The sequence below is a fragment of the Orussus abietinus genome, unplaced genomic scaffold, assembly GCF_000612105.2.
Source record: "Orussus abietinus isolate OABI.00-Male unplaced genomic scaffold, Oabi_2.0 scaffold3, whole genome shotgun sequence".
NCBI lineage: Eukaryota > Metazoa > Arthropoda > Insecta > Hymenoptera > Orussidae > Orussus > Orussus abietinus.
Window position 1 is genome coordinate 326276 of NW_019395984.1, and position 21068 is coordinate 347343.

At 50.5% G+C, this 21068-nt stretch overlaps 1 protein-coding gene across 1 annotated transcript in view; it reads right to left on the minus strand.

Annotated features, from left to right (window-relative positions):
* The window catches only part of LOC105699167 (glutamate receptor 1), a 194716-nt gene that overhangs the window by 18556 nt on the left and 155092 nt on the right, over positions 1-21068 (minus strand). The window lies entirely within an intron of this gene.

Consider the following 21068-nt stretch of genomic DNA (forward strand, 5'->3'; position numbering starts at 1 on the left):
TCCTCCTATACCACCCTTACGTGAATAAATCTCCTACCCCCCTTACATAAATCTTTTTCCGAAAAATCCATAAATTATATACACACCTTTTCTTTCAGTAAACAAAGAGGAACATGTACATGTTACATTTTAGGGGGAGAATTTTCAGGGGTTGGGGTTGAAAATTTGTTAATACTTCTTTGAGATTCTTCCTTGTATCGGCATGGTTCCCGGGAAACTGGCCATTCTATCGGAGGGGAAGGCGAATATTAAAAGGCTCTCGGTTTTAATCGACATAACTTCCCCCGCGAAGACGATAATCCCCTTGAAGCCCTGGAACGGTCTGGGATTTCTCTCCCCTTTCAACGTTAGATCTTCCCGGGAACAAGAGGAGTTCCGATTTGATTCAGGGAGAATCCCGGCTCGAAGCGGCATTACGGGCGTTTCTTCACCGTAAACGTGGGAACGCGACTACCCTCTCCGAGGGGGTGGAGAACCCTGTGGGATAATATTTTCACCCCCGCATGGAGATCCACCATGGGCAACAAAACGGCCCGATAAAAGGATGATACCCCTTTTGCGAATCGGCGTAACTTCCGAATCGATAATCTCCTGGAAACCACTCTTTCGGAAAGGTAGATCCTCCCCGCCCAGATATGCACCCTTGCGAAGAAATGCGCCTCCACCTCCACCCTTGTCGGCGGAGATTAAAGGGTTTGCCATTTTTATAAATGTACATGCCTCACGATTTTTAGGAGAAATCCACGATTGGAGGATATTCTGGAATTTGGGCAAGTCGTTAAAAGCCGCCCTGGGGATCAACCCTTATTTCCGATGGAACAGCCCCTGACGTCGATGAGATCGCACGTGCGGAATCTCGCGGCCGCAACCGCGGAATTGTCGGCCGACTGTAAAAGGGCCCGCCGGTAGTAAAAGCCCTAGGTGCACTATCACGAAATTGAGAGTATCCTGTAACGATAGGTCGAAACTGTTTCCGGCTTGATGGGGGATGCAGGGAAGGGAGAGATAAATTTCCTGCCGGCGATTCCATCCTTCCAGGAGCCGCTGTCGTTACGGGAAGTCGAATTCGGGATGGGGCTCGGGGGACGCCCGGGGGTGATCCTTGAACCCTGGCCTGGGGTGTGAATAAGACGGGAACAAAATGCCGACATTTCCTGTAATCATTTCCCACCCCCTAACTAAGGGTCCGCCGAAATCCCTTGCACTGGATTTAACAATTAATATTTTATAACAATATGCGTTCATATTTTCCCCTGCGTCGTGGTGCCCTTTGTCGCGGTTCGAAGGGGTGGCTAGGGGTTGCCAAGACATTAAAACTCCAGAAAGTGGAAACTTAACTAAAGTCATGGGATTTGAATCTATAGGAAGCAGAGGAGGACTTAGCGTCCACCTTAATTGACGCTCCGAGAAACCGGCCAAGTTTCTTCCCTCCCAGGGGACCCGATGTATTCAAACAGAGCCCTCCACCCCCCTCTACCCCTGGAGTACTTTTTGCCCAAGAATAAAGGGTACTAAATGTAATTAGTATCGCGCTCTGCGCCGGAACTCCGCGCCCGGAAGCGACGAGCCGGCGAGAACGCACCCCTGCGCGAAGGGGTTGCACCTACCCCCGTTTCCCTGCACTAAACTTTTCATTAACGCGCTTTCACGATGCCCCCTTTTCCCGGCTTCCTCGAGCGGAGGAAAGTCGATTGAAAAACCTCGCCGAAATTCCCGTCGCCCCCTACCCCCCTCCAGGGTAGAGAAATAATACACAAAGCGAATGAATTAATCTAAGGGCGGTGATGTATGAAGATTTCAATTTTGCACATTTTTCTATATTATTCTTGGATTATCATTGCGAGCTTTTTATTTCTGGGGTGCCTCAACCCCTGTTTTCGAGTTACGACGTCTACTTCGAGTCCCCACAAAAGGAAGCTCGTAATTTATCTGCGGATCGCTGTCGAGCCTTTTGTACTCCGCAACACCCCAATTATGCATCCCCCCTGTCCGAGGGGGTTGCTTGGTGCATCCACCCCCGTGACGACGTGTTCGACACCGTCGTTTGGCAAAGGCACCCCCGAATGACCGTGCGTGCGCGCTGAATGCACCCCAGCCGCATCGGGGGTGCAACGGGGGTGCAACCGGGGTGCACCATGGCCCAGCATTCACGGGGCGCGTGTAACCGTACGTCTTTGGAAAGTTGTGCGTGTGATTGCGCGTGATGCAGACAGCCCCTCGTAATTCATCGGCAGGCGAGCTCTGCAAGGGATGCACCCGAAACCACCCCCTAAGCCCGGCGGTGTCGCGAAACTCGCGCACTGTTTTCCCCTAGCAAACAATCCCCCGGTCTTTTCGACCTGTTTTTTGTTACCTCTCCGCCACTTTTTCCCCCACGTTCCCTGAAATGAAGTTGCGCATCGATTAAGGGGGTAGGGCGACCTCGAATCGGTCGAATTTAGGGGTGACTTCGAATCTTTCGGAATGATTTGTCGGGGTGCTTGGAAATTGCTACGGTCAATTGGTCAATATTTCTCGGAAATCCTCACAATTTGTTTTAGGGGATGGTATTATTTTTCATTCCGCTACGTGGCCTTTTTCCGAATTTACGACGCATCCCCTTAAGCCACCTACGGAACTTGCATCCCCCTATACGTCTTCCGGGTCGGCCGAGATGCATCACACTTTCCGAAACACCTGCGGGAGCCTAGGGATGTTTAGATTCCGCGGGAATTTTCAAAATACTACGTATGCGTAATTCATACGTATTTATACCGGAACTTTTATCTCCTACTTTTATTTCGTTCTTCCTTCCCGAGATACGCTTTGCATCTCGCCCCCGATCCATCCTCCATTGTTCCAGCGTAAAGCGATGTACGAAGTGTTTAACTAGGCATACCGAATTCTTTGAAATTTCATCACTTAATTACGGAAGCCCTATGAAAGATTCATTTCAAAATGAAAAATATGAAATTTCACGGGTGTCGAGACCTTCTTTGGGCAGTTAATATTCACGTGTAAAATTTCGAACGGCTCTCGTATCCTTGGTTTAAAGAAAAGTTTCATATGTAAGACACCTCAGACGTCAATTTCGCATCACCTTAAGATGATATGAAAGTCATTCTATATATATAAAGGGTGAAAATATTAACAAAACCGTTCTCCAAATTGGGTGCACCGAATGATTGTAAACATCAGCATGTGATAATGAAGGCCTAAGGAAGAAGCGCGATACTCGTGAAATTTCATTTTTCCCCCAAAAAATGTGATCTTGGTTCAGGCAAATGAAAATAATAATTTGTTCTCTTTGCAAAATGAAATTTCACGAGCATCGCGTTCTTCTTTAGAGCTTTCATAACCACGCAATAATTCACAATCAACATGAAGTTGCAAAATGATTCGGTGCACCCAGTTTGGAGAAAAAATTATGTAAATATTTTCAAGTTTTATATAGAATATAGAATTTGACGTATATATAGAATAACCGTTTCATATCACCTTAACGATTACGATGGTCGATATTCTCGGTACTTTTGGTACATACCGAGGGTCTAAAAATTTGGTGCCCGAGCAAACGAGCCCGGGCACATTTCTCCACGAGCCGGGGACATCGACGCGACCCTGAAGAACGAGACGTCGAAGTAGAAGAGCCGAGTGCACTCGGCATCCCCTGGAGTGCATTACACGCAAAAGCTCCCGGCGCGGGGGGGTAGTAGTCGTCACGATCTCCGCGCGAACGACTGCCGGGTAATCGGCCTGGTTTACGATTTAAGCTCGGTCATACGAGTTATGGAAACATTAGGTGACCGTTTACCTTGGCATATTGCCGCAGTAAAAGCGGCCTCGGCAGCTCCTCCGCGAATGAGGAGGGATTTTGAGGAGGGCCGCCCAGTGGCGGCGCCTCGAGGGGTTGGCGAAACGCGCCGCGTCGATCCGAGCTTTCTTCCCCTTTCTCGAGCGCCGCCACCCGCGCGAGCCGAGCTTTTTCCAGGGCGGTGCGTAAAACTGATGACCGAGTTAACGAGCCTGAAGTTACAGCTATACAGGGCCCGGGCCGAGGCATTCGCGCGTAACAAAAGAGCCCGGGCGTTCGCGTGAATGCCAGCCGGCTTTTCATATACTTCCACCCACCGCCCACCACCCACCACCCCCTGAATCCATCGGGACGTCGCGGCCTCGCGACACGTCGGATCGCTAACTCGAATGCCGAACCCGGCATCGAGACTTCTCGTCCCCTCGTTAAATTTCGACTCTCCTCTGTACCCCAGGAATTTGCAAAAAGAATAACCCGAGTCGAAGTCTCGACATGATATAGATTTATTTGTCGGAGGACTTTTCATTTATTTAGGAATTATTTACATTTCTTCTACTTGTAAGCCTAAAGTGGGACTTCATTTTATTTATTATGTTATAATTATATAATAATTAAGTATAAGAATAAAGTAGGAGGTAGAAGGTTGAAATGAGGACTTGAAAGAGTGAAGCGGAAGTAAAGAAGGTCATTCTTTGGGTGACGCAGGATTAAAGGAGGGCTAAAGCGTATACTCGGGAAAGGTTGAAAATGTCAGAAGTTTCGATTTTATCGAGTGGATTCGAGGAGACGAGGACGAGGGACTGGGAAGGGTGGTTTTTTGTCGAGGAATGGGGAGGATTCGAGAGTAGAGGTATTTCTTTAGAGGAAGACATGCAAAATGGCCGCGGAGGGGGGAAGGAGACCCCGGAAGCGTGGAGTTCCATGCGGTCTGGCGGAAGCGAGGGAAAACAGAAACGAGTGGCTGAAATAACGGAGTATTCGGAAAAGTGACCGGCGGGACCGAGGAACTTCCGCCGGAAGTGAAATCGAGCGCGGCCATCGGGGCTGCTTCCGGGGTCGGACAATACCCCCGGCAACATGGCGGCGACGTTTAACCACCTCCACCGCTGGACCGCGCCACCGGGTTCTGTCCGTTTCGCGAGCCATCGACGATGCCAATTAGCGACGTCGATTCGTCCCATCTTCGCGCATGCCCGTTGCCGAAAGTGAACCGGCTCTGCCGTAAAACTCTCTCTTTTATCCTCTGGGAAATAACTCAAAACTGGGCGCGCCGAGCTGGTCCCCTAGTCCTATCAGACTAGCGGAATCGATTGACACGTCGGCGGTGTAAATCTGACGCTTCTGACGGAAGAAAAAGAGGCCGAAAATTCCGAGATGGAGCTTAATGGCGCGGACTCCGGGCCCCGTGGCGCCGCCCTAGCGGGCGGAGATCGACGGGACTAATTGGAGCCGTCATTGTCCGCTCGACGGCGACAGCTCCGCCCCTGGTGGGACTCGTCCCGACGGAGTGTAGACGTGGTACCGGGACGAGGTTCCAGGGATGTCGCCGGGATGTCCCTGGGATGTCGAGGGAACCCGGCATGGACGAACGAGCGTAGCGGTCACTTCCGTATGGGCGACACATTGAAACCCACGTGGGTGCCAGGGGACTCGTCGCGATTTCCATGAAAATTGTCGTCGCCGACGACCGTAAAGGCGCGCGAAAGCGCACCCCTCGCGTCGGGGGTTGGAAGTAGGTCCTTAAGGTCGAGTCGGATACCGAGATACGACGCCTCGTACGAATTCATATGGCCCGTCGACGACTTCCTGGATTTACTTTCCGGTTCCCACCCAACGTGACTCCTCGCGTAACCCTCTCTCACGGTTCCCGAGGATCCCGTCGACGGAATCTAAAATCCTAACCTCATTCCGGCCATTTTTGGCCGTGTGAACCTGGAATCCAGTTTGATGCACAAACATGTACACATTTGTGTCATGTTAAGTTTTGTTTGTGGCATTTTTTTTTTACAAAAACCAGAGCTGTTCAAAAAGAAACAAATTCCGAAATCGTGGAAATTTTGATTTTTGGATGGGTTCTCTGACGTTAGGAAAATTCAGAGCCTCCCAGAACCTGGAAAACGTTAAAATGACCATTTTCGGGATTTCTTTAATTTCTTTTAACAGCTCTGGTTTTTGTAAAAAAGAAAATGACCCAACGTCTACATCACGGAAACATTTCAATAAGCCTGGTAATTTTGTTTGTGTCTCAAACTGGATTCCAGGTTCACGCAGCCGCCATTTTGTACATCAACCCCCTATTTGAATTCGACTAAAAGGAATTAAAAATCGGGGGGGAACTCGATAAATCGCGAAACAAATGCGAGGTTGGATCCCCTCGATTAATTCCAGTATTTTTAAGGGAAACTCAGAAGGGTGGTTGGGGGTTGGAATTCCAGTTCCTTTGCACTCATTGCGCAAAGTAAACGACCTGGACATTAGCAGTATTCGGAATCCAGGACCGGGGGTGGAGTTCATCGGAAAGTGGGAAAAGAAAGCGGAAGAGGGTAATACCGTAGGGGGTCGAGAAAGGTAATATAAGGTAACGGAAGGGGATAATAAACGTCGATAGTTCGGAAAGTCTGGAACGGTCTTTCGCCTTCTCGATAGATCCGGGGCTTAGGGGATGCGAGTCCCTCGGGATTGCACTGTTGCGTCGTCCCCGTAACTTTGTTGAGAATTGATATTAATTCGCAGTTCGTGCCCACACCTTCGCCCAAGGGTTGTAGCCATCGCGACTAAGGGGGTGACTTTACTTCTCGATTACCGAGACGAAAATCCCCCCTGCGATTTTCTTCGCCCCCCGCTATTATCCTCCCCCGCGGAACTTGCATCGCGCCGCCATCTTGCCGACCCGGGAATCCAGGAGGATTATCTCAGGGGAGGACAAAACTCCACTTTAATTGTCGACCCCTCGATAGAAACGCGTCTTACCCCGATCCCAACTAATCAAACTGGTCCAATTGAACTGTACTTAAAATTAAAAAGCGCCATCCGCGAGCTCGTTAAAAATCAGCGAAAGGTCATTAAAAATGCAGGAGAAAAATTTTGTCATTCCGCATCCACCCCTTATATACATATATATTTATGTATGGTCAATGTTAATCCTGGGAGCGATTATTGCCATTATTCCTCGTTTTGAATAAATATTCCTGAGGCGGTCCTTCTTTCTCCATGCGCGATAATTCCTCTATGACTTCGTATCGCCATTTTGCATTACTGGATACTTTCGTCCGGACTGAATGCAATTAGACGAGGCAAAAGAACGGAATTTAGCCCAAGGGGCCATTACGTGCTCGCCGTTTGTCAAGAGTGCCTTGAAGGAAACCCGAGGAGAGAACGTGCGCGACCTAAGCGGTCCTGCAGGTGCAGCCGGGAGATTTGCGGTTTCCCGGAGCCTGCATTCGCAAGTGCAGTTCTCAGATGGGACGGGTTTACTCGGCTCGTCTGCAGATACGTTGTACGTCGTTCCACGTCATACGCTCTGACGACGACGTGTCGTCGACGGAGGGAACACCTGTAGTGGAATTTCACGAAGCGCCCGGAAAAGGAATCAGGTTGCAGGACGAGAGGACATTTTTCCCGCCACACGGCCGGGAAGTGCCAGCGAGAAATTCAAGTCGCTGCACCTGCTCCCACCACACCTGTCGCATCGCAATTTGCAGCCAAATAATTACCCCTTGCATATTTAAAAAAAATTATACAATCACGTAAGTCGAAGTTCTAGTCCTGAAATCTTCGAGATTCGACGCGGTCAAGGGATTCACTCGGAAAATTTTAAGGCTGGACCCTTGTTACCGAATCGCATTGTTCATCATATGAAATCAAAGGCAATCGGTTCTGAAATATAGAAATCATTTCACTGATCCCCGAACAGCTCTTCGGATGGGATTTCCTCTTGGAAGGGACATGTCGCGAAGAAGGTAATCCCCCGTTTCCTGGATGCAAGAATGGAAATGCAATCTGTATCCCATTAGCCGGGTCCTTTCACGGTGCATATTGGATCCTGTCTCATATTCCGTGACGTTTGGGGATCCAGAGGTGGCGGGCCCTTTAGAATTCCCTAGGAATTGGCACCGGCCAAGGAGCTGGTCCAAGGTGGCTCCTTAGTTGTGGATCGGTCATTGTCAGGCCAAGGTGGAGAAAAGGAAGTGGAGGTTCCCGGGTAAGGCCGGACTGATTAACGCGCCCGTTCTGGGCCAACCCTTAGGGCGATCCGGCCTGGTTTCCCGTTTCCCGTTTCCCGTTTTTCGCGAGGCGCCCCCTATCGGCGCACCCTAAGACGCCATTGGCTCCCGCGGGAACAAAAGTCCGGGGAATTTCTGACCTTTGTCTCAGCCTTTCGCGAAATTGGCACCGCGAGGGGATCGCCGATGAAAGAGCCTCGTCCGCCCTGAAAAGAGGGGCGGACCCTTTTACACAAAAACGGTACATTTACCAGGAGCCGATTGTAGACCGACTTGAGAATTCCGGCGCCATTATTAAGGCCTTAAGCTCCCTGGAAATGGACCCACGCCTTTGCATTTCACCCCGGTCCCTACTTCATCAATGCCCGGAACCACCCCACCTCCTCCCTGTTCTTGAAGAAAAAAAAAAAAATTTAATCCCCTTAAAATTTCACCCCGGGATCGAGATTTCCCGTTTTCTTCGACTCCTCGAAGAGGCTTACGAACTTCTTGAACGGGAAATTTCGCACTGGGGGGAATTAAAAGTGGGATTAAAAAATTAATTCATCGGGTTTACTGCTTCGTCGGGTGGGTAAGAACTGGTGGCCGCTAATGTCTGGGGATATTATCTAGTTTTATTTATTTTAACTGGGGGAAATGTTGAAGAGCTATGGCCAATCGGGTAGGAAAAGGATCGCCGAGCGTGTAAACCTGGCCGGATCACTTGCGTAGAGGAAAAGTTGCGGAAGGGTGCGAGTTCGCGGCCCGGGTGGCGAGAGGGGGTGGAAAATGTGAAGTTTCAATTTCGCAGAAGCTTTCGCCCTCCTTGAAGCGACTCCACCACGAGGAACAATGCCCCCAGCCCCTCAGCCCCGAGGAAACTGCCGGCATTTCCAACTTTACGCCCGCGGAAAGTTCCCTGGAAAGTACGATGCCTCGAAGGGTGGATACCTAGGTGGGGGTGGTCACCCCTCTGATCGGGTAATTATTGTTCCTAGATGAGGCAGAAAGAGAATCGCCAACTAATAAAACAACCCCTCTCTAATTCCTATCTGAAAAATTAACGATACTAACATTCGTCCAGAGTACGCTTCATCCCCTTCGGTAAGTCAAGATTGAGGGTGGTCACCCTCCTGATAAAGTAATCATTTCTCCTAGACGAGGCAGGTAAAGAATGCCAATAGACGAAAAAATTCCTCCCTAATTCTTAATAAAAAAGAAAATGAATAATAACGACACTCGTCAGTGGGAAGCTTCATCCCTTATTTTAGTAATTTATTTTGAAGGTGGAAAAAGGGCTGGAAATAAATGCCGACCTCGTGGGGACATCAGGGGGTGAGTTAGGCATTCGAGGCCAAGGACGTCAGAAACAAGGGGGTGGACTAACTGGCAGAAAAATGGCGGCGACGATCAATCTCCCACCGTCGACAGGGTCGTTCAAGGGATGAAGATGTTCGCGCCGGCCACGCCGGGAGGGTAGCAGGTGGAGCTCGGCATCCACCTGAACACCATGAAACGAGGGCGAATAATTGACTTTATTACTAACCACCCCCGGCCACCCATCATGGGCGAATTATGTAACTTGAGGGGTGGTCGAAAAGGAGGGAAGAAAGCCGTGGAAACTATTACCGCCTTTCCGACGGAGCTCGAGCTACCCTCACGGCATTTAATAAATTTAATAAATAAACTAATTTAATAAATAATCGAAATTGATTGGAAATTCTTTAAGCTAAACGCCGAGTCAAGGACTCCGTGAAATTTTCCTGGGTTTCTGTTAAGTCGAAGAGAGGGGAATCGTGAGGGAGGAAGGCCGAAGGTACAATTCCTCCCCGTAGGAGAGGGCTACCGTTTTTGAGGGGCCCTGTACATACACCCCCTCTCGAGCCCGGTGTATTGTGTTCGGTGGTTGAGCCCCGAAGTGCTCGTCCACGAAATACCATCTCCCATCTCTAGGCATCTCCTTTGCCTATCTCCATTCAAGCCGCTCGTCGGAAAGCCTTCTCTCTCTGCTCAATAATTTAACACAATGGCCACCGGCACCTGTCTCGAGGCCTGACCGTGCCGATGCAAACCAGCACGTCCTTACCGCCAACGAGCTCGTTTCCTGGAGGGATTGTTCCGGGAACCAGACCCTGCACCTCCACCCTCGCTCCACATTTATTTCTACAAAATGTTATAAAAAAAGCCCTTCCGCCAAAATATAAAAATCCCCTCAAAAGATGGCCGTTCCCAGCTCACCCGACATACGGTACAAGAACATCCCCGAAGAAACGCGGCAAAAAGAAAGAAGAGGAAAATACGGAATAATTTTAATTATTAATTTTTTCATATTCAATCCCTTTAAATTACATTTTTCTTTCCACGTAGGTGGATCAAGTGCGTCGCGACGGAGGTCTGACTGGTGTAATTGTTGAAGCCACCTCGATACTAATGAGACTCCATTATGGGTGGGTACCTACTCCCGACTTGCACTAATTGTGATATCAAACTGCGAGGTGGGGGGGGGGTGACTACCCTCCGTGCATAATTATAAGATCAAACAGCAGCCAGGACCGCGCGACAAGGTCCCTTCGCCATCCGACGCACTTTGCTCTCATAACCGCGTACGTGGGTCATACTTAGGGGTGCGCACTTGGGGGGTCGCCATCTTGCCGCGAGGACGAGAGGTTAGGGTTCCATCGGCGGGCTCGACATGTCTCGGGGATGATAAGAGGTCACTTGAGTGATAAGAGGACCCCCTTGGAGGGTGGGGTCGGGGGTTGACCCCCAAGAGTGGGATACCCCCTTCCGAGTGAAATTCTCTGCTTCACTTCCGTCTTGTCCTCGGAAACTTTAACATACTCCAATAAAAAGCAATTACACCGGTAATTTCAATTCTGGGCAAAGAAAAACTCCAAGTGTGGCGATTTTACTTTTTTTCCGGGATTTCACTTCACCTTAATATGACGGAATTCGAAAAGGTCCCACCAGGAAGGGAGAAGGAGATCACAGGGATATTAAGGGGAATCAACTGTCTCGGTACAACGCAAACGAGTACGCCCAAGATTCGCGGCAACTATCTCCGAGCTTTGCTCAAGCGTCACGTAGAATTACACGGAGGTAGTAGCAATATGGCGGAGTTCTCGTCGTCGACAAGAGGTCGACGTACCCGCGATAATAAGGCGACTCGGCGACGTAATCGTTAGACGGTACTAAACTAAAGCTTTCGGTTAGGCTGTTCCGTCGAGCTTTCACGACTTAGGGAGCTTGCGGACGGGGTTGAATCCGAGTTGAAGACGCCACGAGGGGTGGCGAGGGAGGTAGTGGATGGGGCGGAGAAAGGGAGACCCAGGAGAGGACCAGAAACAGAGAGAAAGAGCATTGTTCGCGTTTGATACCGTTCGTAAAAGCTTAAATAGGACACTCAAGGGAACTGCCCTTGGTAAGGGGTGGCTCCACCCTATCGGCTCCTGGCCGAGTTTAATTTTAAGTTATTGCGCGGATTCGAGCTTTTACGGGCGTCCAAAGCACGCGGTACGCACCGCCGACCTCGGAATCTAATCTAGCCGAATGCTCGTCCCCGAAGCACGTGGGAATCCTTAGGCCGTGAGGTAGGTCAGGCCGGAGTAGGGTAGGTCAGGGCAATGAAACCAACGCCGTTAAGGCTGACGCGGCCCCTGATTTCCAGGAGTTCCATCTCTCGTGATTGGTTCCACTTTCGGAAATGGATGGTGTTAATGAGAAGGGTTAAATTCTGCAGATTCGGGGAAATGTCGGCTAGGAAAAGTCGGATGTGAGGGAGACGCCATTTTGGAGAACGCGTCGCGGGAACCCCCGACGCGTACACAATGGCGCGCTCCCTCGGGATACGTCCACCCACGGAAGTAATTTTTCTGGTCAGTCTCCCGCTACCGTCCCTTTGTATTTCCGCTCGATTACCGCTCTCGTCGAGGAGGGTGGGCGGAAAGGGTTGCGCCCCTGGCCGTCTGGACGCTCTCTTCGCGGCCGCAAAGCCGCGACCTCCGCGCCTGCGGAATCCGCGACTCGCTCGGATGATACCATTTCCCGGATTAAACATGGCGGACGCGGAATCGCGTAGCTGAAGAGATTCCGCCACCCCTGGCGAATTTGGAAAAGGGCGCTGAGGAATTCCCGACCGTTCCCACTCTGGTTCTTTGACATTTGGGGGAACTCTGGGAAAATGGAATTTTTGGTTAAAAAATTGTTGGGAATGATTATTGTACGAAGGTCTGGGAAATCGGGAAAATCATAGGAAGGATTTCGTTAGTTCCTGGGAACGGTCATTCGCGGAAGTGATTTTTCTGGTCAGTCTCCGCCTGCCCACCCCTTTATGCTTCCGCTCGATTACCACCCTGGTCGAGGGGTGGACGGGAAAGGGTTGCCCGCAGTTGCCGTCTGGGCGGTTTTCGTCGCCGCCACGCCGTGACGTCACATCCGTCACCCCCAGGGGGTGGGCGGTAAATCTCGCGAGGGTACGATCCGCCCGAACAAACGCGATTGGCCGAATTAAGCCGGTCGCCCGGAACGCGGTCGGAGGATTTCGCCACCCTTAAAAAGCGCAATTAACATCCTAATATGCCGGCAGGACGAGGGGTTGAAAACTGGCCTTTAGGCGCTCGTTTGGCTCTGCATGCGACTGTTTACGACGCCCTGCAAAAGCGATTCTGCATTTTATTGTCCGACGTTTCGGCGGGGGAGGAGGGCGGGAATAAAACTGAAAACACCGGGCCGGACCCGCGTCACGTTCTGTCACCGGGAGGATACGCCGGAAAAATGCAAACAAAATTCCCTCGGGAAAGAAACCCGGGTAAATAAGTTCCCCGGTGACGACCCTGTGTGCGCAAACGGCCATTAAAAGCTCCCATAAGCTCGTGAAAGCGTTTACCTCGGATTTCCTCCGGGCGGAGCTCGACGCGGCGATTCCACTTTATGTGTCCATTTTTCTTCCCTATGGAATTGATACCGGAGCCTTCATATATTTTATTTATAAAGGGGGGTGTTCACTGATTTCCACGTTTTATTGGCATAATTTTTGGGTAAGTGGAACTTTCGGGGGGAATTTATTGTTTGGCGCGTCGGGTGCTCTTCGGCCGGTGCCAAAATGGCGGAAAGAATCCTCCTTGTGCACGTTCGAGCGGCACGATTGCCCCTTCGGACGTTTGCCGATAATTCGGCCATCTCGTCGTTTTCGCGGCCGGCGAGGGTGCTGGGAGCTGTTTGTGTCCACTTGAATTCCAATTAATGGGGCGTCGAGGGCACTTTGGGATCCCGGTGACATATCGCGCCTCTCCCTCGGGACCCGCAGAGAGCCGCGGCTCCCGGAAAAGCCCCGGAAGAATATTGAATTTTAAACCGGACTGTTTAAGTCAATCAGGGCAATTGATCTCCTCCGGGGACAGCGAGAGTTCCCTCGGAACTCCGCCGCCATCTTGCGTTTCTGGACCACTGCTGGAGAAATATTTCTCCCGCGGATAATAACTCCTAAAAATACGGAAAATTACCAGATCCTTAAAGGGGATTTTCCCAGCTTCAAATGAAAATTGAAGCGCGATAGGGAAACGCGAGACTTGCGATTTAGCCAAAATTCAAGAAAGCTCCCTCCATGGTGTCGGCTAAGGGATGAAATCCTACAAGACCTCACAATAATTCCGACCATCCTCCACAATTATCTGGAGGGTGGAAAAAGGACTCCAAAGGACCTGGACTGACATTTGTAACGAAAATACGCAAAATACGCGAAGGAAGGAGGAAGCCTTTTGTTTGGAAGTGATTTTATTCGGACATTCAGTTTTATGTTAATTCCACGTGGATAGGGTTTAGCATATCATCTACACCAGGTCTCATTGCACCCCCGGCATCTATCAAAGATTCGGCAACCCACGACGTTGATAAAAGACTTCCGTAAGGTAAATTTAAGCAAAAGTCCCCGCGGCCTAGTATCCGAAAAGACAAAAGGACCCAAATACAAGTCTCTATCGATCAGCTGATTGTTTACAAACCCCTCCCGAACGAAACTTCCCAGAAATTCATACTTTCCGAAATCCTATTTCCTCGCCAATCTATATCCCAAATTTCCGCAGAAAGTCCCAATGATAATCTCGGCTTTGATTGGGAAATAATTTGTCTCTTCGTTACGAACTCCGGTAAAAAAAAAATCGAAAAAAAAAAGGTGGATTAATTTCCAGTACGTTGAATTTATTCGAAAATTTAGCCTCAAGCGGTGGTAAGCTCGAGGGGTAAAGTTCGGAATTTGAAATTTGTGACTAAATAACTGGAGGGCCACCGATGCGAAACTTTCCAAAGGTCGGAAAAGCGTAGACTCGGACTTTTTAATTTCAGGAGACACGAGTTTCGGGGAGCGATCTAATTTTCTTTTTTCCCTTTTTCGGTACGTTTTATTCCTTTTTTCGGAGATTTCGGGCGAAGGCCGGATACCGAGCGGATCCTGGGGAAGGGCTGGAAAATTTATTTCCCCTTCGCGACGATTTTCCGCCCGGGCGGCCGGAAGTGAATGCAAACGAATCGCGGTCGGGTGACGCGAGTCGAACGCAATACGCTCGTTCTCATCGGTAAGGAATTGTTTCGCCCACTTGGCCGGGGGTGCGACGTTGCAGAAACGGAAATTCGCGACTTGTTAACCCCGATCACGTGCCGCCGTCGGAATTGAAATTCTTCTGCGGCCCCGGCATTTATTGTGCCTCCTCGGCTGATCTTCGGTTAGAGACTTTTGGAGAACGGAGGAAGGGCCATGTTCCTGCCCCCGATGACAAATGGCACGAGAGATGGAAATCTATTTATTTGAATCACTTAACAATTCCTCCCCAAGCAATACTCCGCGTAGATAATGAACATGCACGTGGATTAACGCATAAATAAAATCGCCACGAAATTCAATTCACCTGCAATGGGGGTTAAAGAGTAAAAAAGAAACGCGGCTCTGTACTTCGGTCGAGGTAGGCCATAGCTCCCCTGAATTGGCAATTCGACTCGATGTAATACCTCTCTCTATTTATTAAAATAATTTTCTGATATTCTTTTAAGCAGTGAGTGGATAAATGAAGGGATAAAAACCTGGGAGAAAAAGGAAATGTGGCTTTTTCCGCCGGGGGAGGCGCTCGGGGGAAAGTTCCCTTTAATGGCTTAATGGATGCTCAGGGTAGGCAATATGACTTGAAGGCTTCAGCCTTGACTGTTAGCTACTTAACTCCACGTGGCTCGGTATCTGGATCTCGGCTTAGTTACCTCATTGGATAACTTGTCTAATAAGATCCTAAGCGGTTTGCATCCGGGCGGGGCTAATACCACGAGACACACGGGAGCGAGGGAGAGGGGACGCACGGCCGGGGTATAGGGGCGAGGGAGAAGGAGATACCCTCTGCTCCCGATACCGAAGATCCCGGCTGGAAGAGCTCAAAGGGGGAGTTCGGGCTCGAACTTGGGGCGGATGAAACGCGTCAACACTGGGGGATTATCCTGCGCTCCCTCGACAGCTCCTGCACGTACAGGGTGTCTCCTCGCAGCCGTCTGAAGGCGGCCGATTACCCCGCTCATCCGGCCAAATAAGCTGAGCGTAATCGATTTAACGCTATTTTCCAACTTCGAGTTGTCACCTCGACCCCGATCGCCCTTACGACGGCGGCCTCCCTCCCCCGGATACCGCGCCACCCGAGCTTCCCAAGGGAAAGAGTTTCCTACAAAACTTGTCCGGCACAATGTCCCGCGCAACTTTCGTCCGAACGATTTTTTCCTATTTTGTGCAGGGCGGGCGGAAATTGACTTTATCTGTGGGCGGACGCGAGGTCACCGCACCCGGCCCAGCGCTCGGAGATGGCTCTTCGGGGCCTGCAGCCTCACCCACACATCTCAGGAGAAATCGTCTCCGAGGAAAGTTGTAGATAATGTTATACTCTACAACTTTTCAATGAAACATTTTATCGTATCGTTGGTGGTTTCCGTGATATCGAGGGAACCCCGAGGGAGCGACCAGCCGTGTGGACGGTAAAGGATTACCCCGGGCCCCTCTACAGGTGTTACACCCTTGTCTGGCGTTACTGTCTGCCGACGAACAATTACTCCGTCACGGTGAAGTGAGCTAAATCGATTAACGCCATTTTGTATGTTACCCTCTACGTCACCTTAAACAAAACCCACCTTACACAACACTCCTAAAAACCCTTTTTCAATTTTCACAATTGTTCCAACCCTTGTGAAAAATTGTACAAAAATATAATTCACCATCCCCACGTTTTGGTCCGCCTTTTGGAAGGGTTTGGAGGTTCATAATTAAAAACCAGCAATTTCTCGGCCGAATTAGCATTTCACATTGCAGACTTCAACCGGTTGAGGGGATGCGACAGATAGAGGGTGGAGGTAAAAAAGAGTGGCTGAAAATGGCGGGGAACCGCGCATGAAAACGCGAGGAGAAAGAGGTCGAGATTCGGAGAGACATCGTTAGACATTTATGACGTTAATCGCTGCGGGAATATGGGCAATACGAGTAGTGAGCGAGTGACGAGTACCTATGAATAAAGCAACAGTCGTAAAGCGAGCCCTGTTTGCGCAGTGATACCTTTACCTCCATCCCCGTTGTACAGCCCTGACGACAATGTCGTCATGTAGCCGCAATTCGGATCCATTTTCCCCGGAAGTTGACGCAGAGACGGAAAGAACGCTTCCGAAGTGACGGAGGCGAAGAATTTTCCCGGGAAGCACCGAGTCTCGCATTGACGCATACCCGGAAATATTTCGGAGTGATAAGAGAGAGAGAGAGGAAAAAACAAAAAGAGACGAGAGAAAAAGGAATAATTAAGTACGCGTTGTAATCGTTCCACGGAGCGTTTAACGAGCTGGGGTAATTGTTGCTACTTCTCTATTTCCTATACTCTTTTTTTCCCCCCCCCGTATTTCTAGTTTTTCCCCGATTTTTTCTTTCGGCTTAATTGGCGAGTCCTCTAGGACGGTTTATGGGCCGGGAATAGGGAAATAGGAATAAACAATGGAACGCAGATTCGAGAGGGGAATTGCAATGGAAAGAGACCTGCAATTGTCCTCGGTGAATGCGCATTGCCGGGCCCGATTTTACGATCCCTCGAGAACGCGGCTGTAATTTTATTTTATAATTGTTTCCTTTTTCATTATTTCGCTACCTTTATTTGCTGAAGGAAACGCGAGAACCAACGTGTGGTGGGTGATTATCAGGTTTAGTGTTGCGAGGGATTTCTTTTTTTTTTTTTTTTGATAGTGATGGTACTTGGCAGCAGGTCTTCAAGGATCCAGGATTTGGCCGATGAGGAAATCCAGTGATCCTTGGAGAGAATTATTTAATCGGATTTCTTCTCCTTGTTGACACTTCGACAAAGGGAGTGGCTCTTATTCCTCTTCTTCAAGGACCCTACTCGCACGAAGGAGCGATTTTTCTCGGTAAATGGCTCGACTCTGTCATTTGCCACACGCTAAGGATTATCAAGTCCCGGTAATCCTTTCCTTAATCCGGAGGAGGAAAAAATGAAATGTCGAAATTCGTCGAGTCGGATGCAAATCCCGCGGCCTGTCGTCCATAGAGATGATAATTCGCGCAATCGTAGCGATGCACTACCACGTGGTGGCAAGTTAAACCTGCAAATATTACCCAACTCGGACATTAATCAACAATGATAATTATTTGACGCAGTGTTAGCTTGCGATTCTGGGAAGGATAGGAGACGACTTCTTCGCGGGGCCCGAAGATCGCGGAAATTTTCGCACGTGGAGGCGCCGAGATAAAGCACGACCCGTTTTTTCAGGTGCGCCTTTATCACCGCGGAATCGAAAAACCCACGTCTGCGAACACGAGCTCGGAACATTAGTAGGATTCCGCACCCGGGCCAAAACGTCCGGCCGACCAGCGTTTCGTTGGCAAATATTGGGACGCTAAACACGCGCTCGTTACAGGCTACAATCAGCCCGTGCTCTTCAAACTCTAAATCCTGCCGCGAAGGATGGAAAAATCGAGGCCAATCCGCGTGGAATACGAAAGTCGGATATCTTTCAAAGCCGCGTGATTTTTTTCCGAATTTTTAGACCGAAGGAAAGTGCTGATAAGGGCGAAGTTTAAGAGCGCTGCGCGCCAGGGCGCTGTAGAGTCCCGCGCCAAGTACGTACCAAGCGACTCGATCGGCGCGTAACTCGGAGAGGTAAATTCGACGGAGGTTTCGGTAATCGCATTAAAGAGGGATAACCCGGGAGGCATTACGCCACCTTGGGACGGTTCCATCAGCCCGAAAAGACGCCCCGAAGTGGCTCGTAACCCTTCGCGGAGCTTCCGCGGCGGTATCGCCGTCAAACGATCGGCAGCGCCGCTCCGCGCGGGAACCGGATTTACGTAATTGATTTAATCAACGAATTATCCCGGATAACTCGTAATTGCCCGACCGGTAATGAATCAACATGCACGCCGGAGTATAACCGCCGGCACAAAGCGCGTTGCGCAACGGCGGGAACAACGACGCGGCAAATAATAAATTATGCAGATCGTCCCACGTGCTCGGCGTAACGAAGCGCGGAAAAACCGACGCGGCGAAAGAGTGCCGAACCTGACGACTAACGACAAGTGTTGGCACGACTGAAACGGGGAGAGTCACCGAGCACGGCCGTTTAACGGCGCTACAGCGTTGGAAAAACGACTCAAATGAGAGAAAATCGTTAATCCGCTCCTTTCCTATACAAGTCGCAACGGAGTTGTTAAGAATAATGGAGAATCGCATGTGACGCCGTTAAACGACCGTTAAAAGACCGTTAAACGGCGTTACATGCGATTAACGACAAGTGTTGGCACGACTGAATCGGGGAGAGTCGCCGAGGACGGCCGTTTAACGGCGCTGCAGCGTTGGAAAAACGACTCAAATGAGAGAAAATCGTTAATCCGCTCCTTTCCTATACAAGTCGCAACGGAGTCGTTAAGAATAATAGAGAATCGCATGTGACGCCGTTAAACGGCCGTTAAACGACCGTTAAACGGATGACGAGTTTCCGTTAAACGGCAGAAGGGGTTCGCGAAATCGCAAGCGCCACTTAAGGGAGGGAACGGGGTACCGTCTGTTTCTTCGACGTTTAACGGACGTCACTGTTAATCGCGGTTCCCAGAGAAGTTGGCTAGAACTTCCGTTAGTTCCCGCACTAACGACAATTATGCAAATGGGGCCGCGCGAGGCAACTACGCGGAAAGACGTGACGGGACGACGCGCCGTCACGAAACAACGCGACGAGGGGCAGGAGTAACGGCGAGCCTTCGGCTTCGTTACACCCGATGGGTCGCCGTTATTAAAGGCCGGCGAAAAAATGATTACCGAGTCCGGGGACGCCCCCGGCAGATGGCTCTGCCGTTGGCAGAGCGCGCGTTCCATTTTCATAAATATTGTACTCGTTCGGCGAGGCATCGCGTGCAGCTGCAACCTACGTGACGTTTTAACGGATCGAATGTCCGACTCTGTAACGGAGGGGGCTGCCTTTCCTTCCGTTGGGCGCCGTGATAGACCGAAATAAACGACGGGGAAGGAAGGTACAAAAAACAGGGAGAGAGACAGAGAAAAAGAAGGGGGAATAAATTCGGCCTGCGTTACACGGCGCGTTTCGATTAATTCGATGTCAATTAATCTCAGGGGATGACGCCGTTTAACGGGGCGTTTATTTCCGAAGCGACAGAAAGGGCCGATGGGAAACTCTCTCTTGGCAGTTTTTGGATCGAGTTTCGGGGGTCGTGGGCATTTTTAGGGCCGTTTCCGGGGGGCTAACGGGGATAACGGCGGGCCAGGTGCATCCTGGCGAGGGGCTGATATCACTGCGAGCTCGGTACATTACACAAAGATATAGAACTATTATGTTCCACCGATAACGTCGTGACGTATTGGGCCGTAGGTGGTGGGCAAACGACACGTATCCGCTACACGGTACATCCGCCGCCGTGTAACGAATGAGTTTAATATGAACGAGATGTATCCGTCAGGTGGCAGAATCGTATCTCGGCGATGCATCGCCGATGGAAAAAAGTTCACGGGCCAACGATTATGTCGTATATCCCAGGGCCGGCCGCGAGCGTTTAATTTTCGGGGAATTAAACGCCCGGCGTTATCCGACCCCGTGATTAATCGACGGCCTAACCTAACCTATACGCAGTTGGCGTTAAACGCCCCCGCTCTAGATAACGATATCCAAGAATCATGAATTAATCCAAATTAAAAGATCCTCTAAATTCCGAGGGTCCATCCCCGAATACCACCCACTCGCAAGTCCACCCTACCGCAGCCGCGTCGCGGGGGGCCCCCTGCAAAAACCTCCCCCACCCTCCACCCGCAAATCCGCGGAATTAGCGGAGCTTCGTCGCAGACACGTCTGCAGTTCTCCGGCGAGACAAGTGGTTGCCATTACTCGGATTGCAAGTTGCATTATCGCGCACCGACCGCCCCCGAAGATCTGGGGCGCACACCCCCGCGGAAGTGCCTACACCTGTACCTGCACCTACACTGCACCTACCCTGCATCTGCCGAATGGACGACACCGACATAATCTCACCCTCCCACCCACCCTGACGTTTCCGTTTCTGCATATGCACCCTCGCCTCCCTGAAGATGTACTCCAACACCTTCGCGTACCCGCCACCTACACGCAAGTGCATCGCGGTGCATTCTCATTGCGATAATGCACAGCTAAGTGGCTGCTCCGTGCACGTTGTGTCTCGCAGTCTATCAATCTTGATCGTGGTATACGAGGGTACACGCTGCTGCTCCTGGCTCGCACCGAGGAGTAAATAGAGAGCACGGCGACGTCGTTGTCGCAGCTGCAACCTACTGACGGCGCGCCTGCAGCTGCTAATCTACCTCAGGGTGCACCCCGGAACGTTTTACGACGTGGCTCGATGTCGCCTTCGCACCTGTACCGCCCCCGACAATGATTCGTCTCTATTTATCTCAGGGACCCACGACCACCACCCAACGCCATTATACGCTACTTGTGCTTATTGTCGGGTCTTCGTGCAGAGCATTGTTCATTAGTCCCCGTCCCACCTTCCGAGGCATTTAGCCAGAGACTCTGATAACGCC